This window comes from Musca domestica, unplaced genomic scaffold (genome assembly GCF_030504385.1).
Source record: "Musca domestica strain aabys unplaced genomic scaffold, Musca_domestica.polishedcontigs.V.1.1 30, whole genome shotgun sequence".
Classification (NCBI taxonomy): domain Eukaryota; kingdom Metazoa; phylum Arthropoda; class Insecta; order Diptera; family Muscidae; genus Musca; species Musca domestica.
Window position 1 is genome coordinate 9,790,575 of NW_026712300.1, and position 12,749 is coordinate 9,803,323.

The 12,749-nt window shown below is 38.4% G+C and overlaps 1 protein-coding gene across 9 annotated transcripts in view; it reads left to right on the top strand.

The window, feature by feature from the left end:
- The window catches only part of LOC105262572 (uncharacterized), a 736,506-nt gene that overhangs the window by 89,071 nt on the left and 634,686 nt on the right, over positions 1-12,749 (top strand). For 2 of the 9 annotated variants that reach the window (XM_059124817.1, XM_059124823.1), the window contains one exon: positions 3,965-4,205. The exons of the other annotated variants lie outside the window; for them this stretch is intronic. The gene's annotated coding sequence lies outside the window, so the exon portion shown is untranslated. The remainder of the gene's footprint in view (positions 1-3,964; positions 4,206-12,749) is intronic. 9 annotated transcript variants of the gene reach the window in all.

The window sequence follows — 12,749 nt, forward strand, 5'->3', positions numbered from 1 at the left end:
TACGGTGGAATACCGAAGAGGGGCTTGAATGTAGTAGCCGATGCCCTGTCTCGTCATCCAATAGAATCTTTGCAGCGAGCGGTAGAAGATTCTGTTACGCAATGCTCTTGGTTTAAGAGTAAATTCGACGCTGTTACCACAGACCCTAAGAAATTTCCAGATTTTTCCATTGTGGGTTCGCAACTTTACCGGCATATACAGAGAACTACTAACGATGACGATGATACCTCCTGGAAGTTATGGGTCCCTTCCTATCTGAGGGATAGAGTCCTACGTGAGAACCATACGTAGCCAGCAGCCGGACATTTGGGGATACGCAAAACAATCCATAGTATATCTGAACGCTATTATTGGCCCGGCATGGTCCGGGATATCACTCGATTCGTGCGAAGCTGTGAACTATGTCAACGGTACAAACCAAGTCAAACGGCGCCAGCAGGTGAGATGCTGTTATCAGTACCCGAAGAGCCTTGGGCGACAGTATGCGCGGACTTTGTAGGTCCGATGCCGCGCACGAAACATGGCAATTGTATGCTTTTGGTATTTATCGATCGCTTTACGAAATGGATCGAGTTGGTGCCACTTCGGAAAGCCACGGCGGAAGGCGTAGTAAAGGCTTTTAGGGAGAGAATCATGGCACGATTCGGTACACCAAAAGTGTTCATTTCCGACAACGGCACACAATTCACCAGCAGAATTTTGGCGAAATACTTGGAGGAGATTGGAGTGCGTAGGCAATTTACGGCACCATATTGTCCACAAGAAAATCCTACGGAGCGAGCCAATAGGACAATCAAGACGATAATTGCTCAACTGTCCAAGAAGCACAATGAGTGGGACGAGTATCTGCCAGAAATCACGTTGGCCGTATACACGAGCATTTCCGAATCGACAGGATATAGTGCTGCCTTTTTGGTACAGGGCCGAGAACCCCGACTACCGGGAAGTCTATTCGACGAGGTCACAACCGGCACAGGAGCTCGGTGTGTCAAGCCATCTCAAAGGGCTTCCGAACTTGAAGAAATATTCCAATTGGTAAGGAATAACTTGGCACGAGCCGGAGAAGAACAAAAGCGTAGGTACGACCTGCGCCGGCGCAATTGGAAACCTGTGGTAGGAGATCTGGTACTAGTCAAACATCACCCTTTGTCGAAAGCGGTAGAGAATTTCGCTGCTAAACTGGCTCCTAAATTTGATGGTCCTTTTAGGGTTATTAGTTTTCTGTCCCCGGTAATTGTCAAAGTTAATCTTCTAAATGAGAATAACGAGCGAACCGCCCATATCCACGATATCAAACCTTATGTCTCGACTTATAATCCAGAAAAAAATTGTATTATCACTAATAGTAAAATTTTTCCTCCGACCATAACAGATAACCTGAAAGTAACGATGCACGATTCCGAGCAAGGCCCCCGCACTAAAGCATTTTATAAGCAACAATGGCAACTATTGGAATCCATGAGACCATGTTCAGTGCGGCTCACCAAACTGAGTGAGGAAGAGTGCCATATCGGCCGCGCTCCTGTTGTAGGTGCATCCATGGCAAGCGGAATGGTTAAGCAGAGGCAAATGGAACTCCAAGCCTCAGTTACAGGTCGCAACCCTCCTAAAAGGTCTTCAGCCAACCCACCTGCGAGGAAATCGGGGTCTTCCTGCGCAAAGAAAGCTCGGACAAGCTTGCCAAAACCCCCACCTATAGTCCTAGAAACTATCGTTTTGTCGTCCGATGATGATGTCCCAACTACACCACCTCGTAGGGCTCGTGACTGCCCAAACACTCCCTCTCCCGTGGTATCACCAATGTCAGTTGGGGACGACATAGGTAGCCTATCCCCAACTCTAGGTCGCGGCATTTTTTTGGGCACGGATCTACCTCCCACACCAGGGCGAAACATACCACTATCCACGTCGCCAAGATATGCTCCAGATTCCGATTCGGACATAGAGCGGAACCAACCCCGGGTTAACCATCGGTTGGAACAGTTGAGGAGTCCGAAAGTACCGACCGTGTCGAGTGTTGTGGTAATACCTCCTTCGCCACCGAACTGCAATACAGATGTCCCATTTGAATGCAGAGAGACTCTTCCCGACGATATAATGCACGAGTTGCAGTCGTGTTTTTTCGTCCCAACCAATGTTATTATTCTTGTTATGTTTGTTGTTATTTTTGTTAAAAATGAATTATTAAATAAATATGAATTCCCATTTAATTTGCTGCCCTCGTTGAATTTTTTCCCGCCTGATCGATTGGCCCTCATTGTTGTTTATATGTTTTGTGACATCAAAACAACATACCGTTAGTACAATGCATTTCGTCGACGACCAAAACAAGCAACAACAACAAACCTGCGTAGTTGAATTGAATGCGTCGCTGACTAGAAAAAAACAAGTAGCAACAACAAGCCGGAGTGTTTGAATTGGATGCGTCGCTGACTAGAAAAAAACAAGCAGCGGCAGAAGGGCTGTGTTAGAATGGAATGCGTTGCTCATTTGAAATAATAACAAGCAGCAACAACATAATTCGGCCAAGTGATGCTGATAGTAAGTCGGTGATGATTGGTTGCTGTTTGTTACAGAAGGGGATCAGGACAATGGTATAAAAGAGGAAAGTGATTGACGGATGGGATTCAGTTGTTTTATCAAAGTGGCAAAGGTGACAAGTGCGTGGAAGTCCAAGACGAACCAAGACCCAGCGAAGCAGTTTCTTTCCGTAGGTGAGTCAGAGTAGTGCAAGTCCCCAAAAACCCTTGAAGAGTTGGTATCCCTTGGGTTCTCGGTATTATAGGTTAACCCTTGAAGAGTTCGTATGCCTTGGGTTCTCGGTATCATAGGTTAACACTTGAAGAGTTCGTATCCCTTGGGTTCTCGGCTTTTAGCAATAACCCTTGAAGAGTTCGTATCTCTTGGGTTCTCGGTATATTAGACAAAACCCTTGAAGAGTTCGTATCCCTTGGGTTCTCGGTATTATAGGTTAACCCTTGAAGAGTTCGTATCCCTTGGGTTCTCGGTATATTAGACAAAACCCTTGAAGAGTTCGTATCCCTTGGGTTCTCGGTATACTAGACAAAACCCTTGAAGAGTTCGTATCCCTTGGGTTCTCGGTTTTTAGCAATAACCCTTGAAGAGTTCGTATCCCTGGGGTTCTCGGTATTATAGGTTAACCCTTGAAGAGTTCGTATCCCTTGGGTTCTCGGTATTTTATTTTCACCCTTGAAGAGTTCGTATCCCTTTGGTTCTCGGTATTTTAAGTAAACCCTTGAAGAGTTCGTATCCCTTGGGTCTCTCGGTATTTTACTTTCACCCTTGAAGAGTTCGTATCCTTTGGGTTTCCTCGGTTATCAGCTATAGCATAGGATCTTCAGGATCTAGGATTTCCCGCCCTCTTTTCCCGCTGTAGAACCACTCAAAGGATCAGCTAGGGCAGGTCTCTACCCGCAGGAAGCGATCGGTGAACTTAACCAGGTCACCGCCGGAAACAAAGGATATACCCAGCCAAATGTGGATCTGAGAATTGGGTGAACTTATCCAGGTCACCTACGAGAAAACGAAGTTACCCGAGCAGTGAACTTTGCCAGGTCACTCCAAATCACGGAAAGAGGCCAGATTTGGTAGCTTTAAATAATTTTACTGACATAATAATATACGAACTCTCAAAAACTATTCCAATAAAGACCAAACTGAATTAAAAACTCAACAAAACTGTGTTATACCTCTCTCAGTCTCGATTTGTACAAATTTCTGTGACACCCTGGCCTCCGAGAGCTCATCCCAGCAACCGGAGGAAACTTGTGTCGTTACAATGATCTGCGAATACATTCAGATGTGATACTCCGTAAAGATAATTTCTAAGCGTATTTAGTCTCCAGACGATGACCAACAACTGCCGCTCATTAGTTAGCATTTCTCATGTTAGGATCTCTTTTGTTGTGTTCAATGCCTCTTTCTGTTCTCTTTTAACTTATAGGTTGGTTTGTCCTTAATTCGAGAAGATCCAACAACAAAACTCCAACGATTAAACAATAACATAGTAGCTGAACTTCACAAGAAAGACATCATAACCAAGTGGGAAAAATCCAAACTGACAAGTATTGCTGCAGCAGCTCCCGACCTTTACGGATTACCAAAGATACACAAAGAGAACATTCCTTTAAGGCCTATTGCCTCATCTATCAATGTACCCTGCTACAACTTATCACAATACATTGGTAAGATATTGAAAACATTAATTTCCTCTATGTTCAACGTAAAAAATAGCATAAACTTAAAATAAAGGACAAAGGACTTATACTTAGATAAGGATGAAATTATTGTATCTTTTGATGAAATATCTTTATTCACAAACATCCCCACACACCTCGCAATAAAAAATATCATGGACAAATGGAAAATAATTGAGGAAAACACTAAAATTCCAAAGCAAATGTTTCTGCAGATACTGAACTTTGTTCTACAGGACAACAATTACTTTAAATGCAACAACAATTTTTACCATCAGACGTATGGTATGCCAATGGGAAACCCCCTCTCACCCACGATAGCGGATATTATACTTGACACACTACTTGACGATTTTATTAATGAACTCAACGAAAAAGTTATAAAAATTAAAATGCTAAGAAAATACGTGGACGACATCTTTGCGGTTATCAACAAAAATGACGAAAATATTATTCTAAATCTCCTTAACAATTATCACCAAAAAATAAAATTTACAATGAAAAAGGAAGAAAATGGAAAACTACCATATTTAGACATGTTAATTATACGAGACAAAAACAAAATTTTAACTGAATGGTATACAAAAGACATATCATCAGGACGAATAATAAACTTCCACTCCACACAACCACTAAACATGGAAATCAACACAACAGAAAGTCTACTTAACAAAATAATGGAAATGCTTTAATATAACTACAGACCGAATTGAAACCGAACCAGAACTACAAAGGCAAAGTAGACAAAATGACAACCCACATTTTCCACCACCAATACAGCCAATAGTTCCACAAAATCAACCTCAAAATCAGAGGGAACAATTTTCACAAAATTTTATCATCTGCAAAGTCAGTGAGTGTAGAAGAGTTTGTTTTTCGAGCTGAGTCTTTAAGATTAGATTATAACTGTCCTTTAAGTGTATTTGTAAAAGGATTTCGCCACTTACTCGCAGGAAGAACCTACGATTGGATTTGGTTGTTTAGGCAACAAAACCCTATATGTGAATTTAATCATTTAAAATACCATTTCATTAAGAAATTTCGAAATACAAATAAAGATAAAGATAATAGATCGTCGACAGCTTCCATCGGAAACTGCCGACATCTTTATATCAGAAAACGTTAGACTCAAGAAACAGATGAGAATACCAATACCTAAGTTTGAAATCGTCAAGATAATAAAAGACAACCTCAAAGAAGGACTTGTCCAGCTTATCTATGCCAAATACATAGATACAATAGACGACCTTCTAGAAAAGTGTAAGAGGGCTGAAGTCACGATTTCAAAAAGACAAACTTTTAGACATCATCAACCACATCAGAATTCCAGACGAGTTTATGAACTTGAACAAGAAAGAAATGAAATAGCTTCCGCCAGTTGACATAAGACCCTATTTGAATGTCAAAATAAACGGTTCTGAATTCGTAGGTCTTATGGACAGCGGTGCTTCTGTGAGTTGCCTAAGCAAAGATTTCCTAGAGAATGCCAAAAAGATAAATGCAAAAATATTGAACTTTAAATCTTGCATGAAAACTGCAAATGACAAGCAACAAGAGATAATAGGTCAATGTTAATTCCGGTAATAAAGCCAAAGCAATGATCTTATACTTAGTGCCCAATTTGAAGCAAATCCTCATTCATGGATGTGACTTTTGGAAGCAGCTAAATGTCAAAATATTATTTGAACAAGACATAAGCGAATTGTGTGACGATATTACAGATTCAGTAGAGGATATCAACATGCATAAGCTCACATATGAAGAGAATATAAGATTGGAGAATGCAAAACTCTCATTTCAATTCGGATTAGGGAAAACTCGGAAATGCTATTCCGAGAAAAATGAGATATTATCCCGTCAGTCCAGGTGTTCAAAAATTTTAAACGCTGAACTCGACCGTATGCTAGAGTTAGACGTTATAGAAGTAGCCCGAAATGCTGAGCGGGACAATAGGGTCATACTTGTTATAAAGCCGAATAAGAGCCGATTGTGTCTCGACGCGGGGGAATTAAATAAGGTAACATGGAAAGATACCTACCCTTTGCCGAACATCCACGGTTTTCTGGCAAGACTCATATCAGCCATCGATCTAAAGGGCGCAAACTCCTCTGGAGGAATCAAGTCGCCCCTTAACAGCGTTCACAATTCAAGGTGGACCTCACTACCAATTTAAGGTAATGCAATTCGGACTGTGTAATGCTGCCCAAAGGATGTGCAGATTCATGGATAAGGTGATTCATTCAGAGTTGAAAGACCGAGTGTTTGTATACCTGGACGATCTTTTGGTTGTTTCCCAGAGTTTTGACGTGCATATGCTAAAGACAGAAGGGGCATGGAAAAATCCAAGTTTTGTTATAAAGAGCTGAAGTAGCTTGGCTACATCGTTGGCGCAGGTAAGCTAAAGCCTGATCATGGCAAATAAAGGCAATAATCAACATAAGACCTCCTAAATTACAGAAAGATATCAGGAAATTTTTAGGTACCGTAGGATGGTATAGAAGATTCATCCACGATTTCTCTACGCTCACAGCTCCTTAAACAGACACGTTAAAGAAAAGTCCAAAATTCGTTATGACATCAGAAGCCCTTGATTCATTTGAAAAGTTGAAGAATTGTTTAGTGTCTAGTCCTATATTGTCGAGTCCTGACTTTACTAGACCATTCTACGTTCAGCATGACGCATCAAACGTCGGTGTTGGCGCGGTTCTTTTTCAGAAAAATGACGACGAAGGAGAACATCCTATCGGATATTTTTTTAAGAAACTGAACAGTGCTCAACGAAACTATTCAACGACGGAAAAAGAATGTCAAGCGGTCATACCCGCAATAGAATGATTTAGATAGTACAAAGAACTTATGGAATTTACGGTAATAACCGACCATGGCTAATGAGGCAGAAAGATTTAAATGGCCGACTCGCAAGTTGGAGTTTAAGACTTCAAAGGTATACCTTTACGATAGGACATCGCAAAGGTATTAAAAATGTTGTACCCGACATGCTTTCACGCATGGATATAGAGGAAATTACCACAGAAACTGCCTCAATAATAGACTTCAATTCAGACGAATTCAAAAATGAAAATTACTTGACTTTACACAATTACTTGACTGACACAATAGAGCAAAACAAACAACGATTACCTGATCTCAAAGTGTCCGAAGGTATCGTGTACAATAGGATAAAGTTCAACAGTACAGATGTTGAAAATGAGAGTGAATGTCGGAAGATATGGTTACCAGACTGTTTAAGAAAAGAAATTATTAAAAAGTCGAATGAAACTAACATTTTCCATGGCAGCATATCCAAAACACTATGTAATATACGATAGTATTTCTATTGGCCATCAATGGTCAATGAAACAAAATAATACGAGGCCTTTTCAAAAAATCTACATAGATTTCTTATGTCCGTACCCAAGAACGAAATCTGGAAAAGCATACATATTCATTATATAAGATCACAAAACTAAATATGTATTGCTAAAATCGATGATAAAGGCAACTGTGACACAAGTGACAAATTTTTTAGTTGAGGAAGTATTTTATAATTTCAGAGTACCGGAATTTATTCATTCCGATAACTGAAAACAATTTACTTCCGAAATGTTCAGAGATACCTTGAAATTATGGTATAAAACACGCGCCACAAGCTAATAGAAGTGAACGTGTAAACCAGTTTATACTTTCTAGTATACGAACATACATAAATTCTGATCAATCTAGGTGGGACGAAAAACTGCCCAAAATCGAGTGTGTCTTGCAGGTACATCTCCATATTTTGCCTTAACAGGCTACCAAATCATAACGCATGCAGATGCTTATACAATTTTGCGAAAACTCAGTGCATTAGAAGACGGTACCATTGATATTTTACCTGAGTCTGACAAGATGCAAATATTGCACAAGAAAATCAACAAGAATTTACACCAGGCGCAATAAAACATTAGTATATTCAAACGATATTAATGACATAAAAAACTTATCTTGTTTCTGGAAATGGTTGTATGTGATGCCCATAACCTTACCTGTAGATACAAAGTATGTACCACATGTTTAGTTAACAACAAATGTTTGTCAAAGAAATTTTTTCTAAAAAGAGGAAAATAAGAAAAAATTACAAAGCTTATTCAAACATCGTAATTTGATAGTTTATTAATGATGTTTGGATCCTTTTACATTTTTATACCCTCCACCATACTATGGAGGGTATATTAACTTTGTCATTCCGTTTGTAACTCCTCGAAATACTCATGTCAGACCCAACAAAAATTCTAAGTCGATTTAGCGATGTCCGTCTGTCTGTTGTAATCACGCTATCTTTCGAATGAATTGAGATATATGGCTAAAATTTTGCACACACGTTTATTTTTCCTGTAGGAAGGTTAAGTTCCATGGGCCATGTAAGTCCACGTTTTCATATACAACGGTACCTCCCTATATTCGGTATTATGATGATTTTAGGGACAGGATTCACCGGAATTGTTTCAAATTTTGTATTTGAAGTTCGTAATGGATACTACAGCCTGAGACAGAAAATTGTCTGTGCAAGTCCATGTCTTCGTATAGCCCCCATATAACGGTACCTCCCGATATTCGGTATTTTGATAATTTTAGCGACCTTTTTCCCGGAAGTAATTTAAAATTTGGTATTTTAAGTTCAAAATGGATACTACACCCTAAGACAGAAAATTGTCTGTGCAGGTCCACGTCTTTGTATAGCCCCCATATAACAGTACCTCCCTATATTCGATCTTTTGATGATTTTAGCGACATTATTCACCGGAATTGTTTCAAAATTGGTATTTGTAGTTCGTAATGAATACTACAGTCTAAGATAGAAAATTGTCTGTGTAAGTCCATGTCTTCGTATAGCCCCCATATAACGGTACCTCCCGATATTGGGTATTTTGATGATTTTAACGACATTATTCACGGGAATTGTTTCAAATTCGGTATTTGAAGTTCGTTATAGGAACTACAGTCTGTGACAGAAAATTGTCTGTGCGGTTCCAGGTCTTCGTGTATGTGCTTTTTTACTGCTTTTTAACTTGTTCTCTTCTTTTATAAGCCTCTACGACTTTACACTAATAATTAACCGCACATTTTCCTTGTTATCGTTCTGAAAACACAAAAAAAGCGTAAAAATATCAATGACATTTGGGCATATACACTCACAAACAGAAATGTTTTACCTGATTCGTAATAAAAAGAATCCTTTAACTATGTTTGTTTTTTATTGTAAATTGCACGGTATTAAAATTATACGCTCCTCTTTATGGACTACAAGAATTCCTTTTTGTTGCCAAGTTAACTTTCTGCCACATTGTTTGTATAAGAATACATTACACAGGAAACTTCCAAAGTTTTTCTTTCCGCAAAAATTTGTCGTCATATTATGCCATAATCTTCATATACACCTTTCGTCTTCACAATTATCATATGAACACTAAGCCACATTCATTCATTATCCCACACATTGGCAGTTATGTGCCTGTAAAGAAACACAAAAGTCTCATTAGAACACGAAACATAACAAATATTCATTGGACACATACTTTCCATTTTTAACAATTTGTCATTTCCATACACTCACATATTTTTACACGCATAATATTTACATTTTGGAAATACCACATTTCATCTTTGAAATTACACTGAAACAAATGCGATATATTTTCGTTCTTACAATACGCACATGAAGTTTTTTTTCAATGGCACATAGTACCTCCTTTTTACCTGAAAATAATGAAAAGTTGAACTAACCACTTGCAAACAAATAAGAGTATTTATGCTTACCTGATGATAGCCTTTTGTTTACTCCCAGTTCATTTCATCCTTTAGGTTCTAATTTTTTGTCATTAATGATGGCTAATAATCCTATTAATGCTCAAAATCAGATGAATAATATGCAATCGCCTGCACAAGATGCAAACAGGACAGTGGATAAATAAGGTATTCCACCACTTATGCCCATAAACCCTTCATTACTTACGGGTCCACAAATTTCTACAGGTCCTCACACATCATCACCTGAACCGAATAGTTCAATAACAAGATCCATATAGCATATTAACAGGTTTACAGGTTTAAACATCTGCTGTTAACGACAACCTTAATTTAGAAGCACCGGTAACTAGCAATAATGGTCCAAGCCTTAGGGAATTCATAAGTGCTTCTGTAAGAGTTGCCCAATCAGAGGCATTAAAAACAATAGAGAACAGAATCGTACGAATGATTCCACATATAATTAGAAGTTGAATTAAATCCTTTAATATAACTACAGACCGAATTGAAACCGAACCAGAACTACAAAGGCAAAGTAGACAAAATGACAACCCCCATTTCAACCACCAATACAGCCAACAGTTCCACAAAATCAACCTCAAAATCAGAGGGAACAATTTTCACAAAATTTTATCATCTGCAAAGTCAGTGTGTGTAGAAGAGTTTGTTTTTCGAGCTGAGTCTTTAAGATTAGATTATAACTGTCCTTTAAGTGTATTTGTAAAAGGATTTCGCCACTTACTCGCAGAAAGAACCTACGATTGGATTTGGTTGTTTAGGCAACAAAACACTGTATGTGAATTTAATCATTTAAAATACTATTTCATTAAGAAATTTCGAAATACAAATAAATATAATAGATCGTCGACAGCTTCCATCGGAAACTGCCGACATCTTTATATCAGAAAACGTTAGACTCAAGAAACAGATGAGAATACCAATACCTGAGTTTGAAATCGTCAAAATAATACAAGACAACCTCAAAGAAGGACTTGTCGAGCTTATCTATTCCAAATACATAGATACAATAGACGACCTTCTAGAAGAGTGTAAGAGGGCTGAAGTCACGATTTCAAAAAGACAAACTTTTATACATCATCAACCACATCAGAATTCCAGACTAGTTTATGAACTTGAACAAGAAAGAAATGAAATAGCTTCCGCCTGTTTAGAGGTAGAAAATGACATAAGACCTTATTTGAATGTCAAAATAAACGGTTCTGAATTCGTAGGTCTTATGGACAGCGGTGCTTCTGTGAGTTGCCTAGGCAAAGATTTCCTAGAGAATTCCAAAAAGATAAATGCAAAAATATTGAATTTTAAATCTTGCATAAAAACTGCCCAATTTGAAGCAAATACTCATTCTTGGATATGACTTTTGGCAGCAGCTAAATATTATTTGAACAAGATATAAGCGAATTGTGCGACGATATTACAGATTCAGTAGAGGATATCAACATGCATAAGCTCACATATGAAGAGAATATCAGCCATCGATCTAAAGGACGCAAATTCCTCTAGAGGAATCAAGTCGCCCCTTGACAGCGTTCACAGTTCAAGGTAGACCTCACTACCAATTTAAGGTAATGCATTTCGGACTGTGCAATGCTACCCAAAGGATGTGCAGATTCATGGATAAGGTGATTCCTTCAGAGTTGAAAGACCGACTGTTTGTGTACCTGGACGATCTTTTGGTTGTTTCCCAGAGTTTTGACGTACATATGCTAAAGACTGTAAGGGACGGGTTAACAAATGCAGGATTAACCATCAACATGGAAAAATCCAAGTTTTGTTATAAAGAGCTGAAGTAGCTTGGCTACATCGTTGGTAAGCTAAAGCCTGATCATGGCAAATAAAGGCAATAGTCAACATAAGACCTCCTAAATTACAGAAAGATATCAGGAAATTTTTAGGTACCGTAGGATGGTATAGAAGATTCGTCCACGATTTCTCTACGCGCACAGCTCCTTTAACAGACACGTTAAAGAAAAGTCCAAAATTCGTTATGACATCAGAAGCCCTTGATTCATTTGAAAAGTTGAAGAATTGTTTACTGTCTAGTCCTATATTGTCGAGTCCTGACTTCACTAGACCATTCTACGTTCAGTATGACGCATCAAACGTCGGTGCTGGCGCGGTTCTTTTTCAAAAATTTGTCGTCATATTATGCCATAATCTTCATATACACCTTTCGTCTTCACAATTCTCATATGAACACTAAGCCACATTCATTCATTATCCCACACATTGGCAGTTATGTGCCTGTAAAGAAACACAAAAGTCTCATTAGAACACGAAACATAACAAATATTCATTGGACACATACTTTCCATTTTTAACAATTTGTCATTTCCATACACTCACATATTTTTACACGCATAATATTTACATTTTGGAAATACCACATTTCATCTTTGAAATTACACTGAAACAAATGCGATATATTTTCGTTCTTACAATACGCACATGAAGTTTTTTTTTCAATGGCACAAAGTACCTCCTTTTTACCTGAAAATAATGAAAAGTTGAACTAACCACTTGCAAATAAATAAGAGTATTTATGCTTACCTGATGATAGCCTTTTGTTTACTCCCAGTTCATTTCATCCTTTAGGTTCTAATTTTTTGTCATTAATGACGGCTAATAATCCTATTAATGCTCAAACTCAGATGAATAATATGCAATCGCCTGCACAAGATGCAAACAGGACAGTGGATAAATAAGGTATTCCACCACTTATGCCCATAA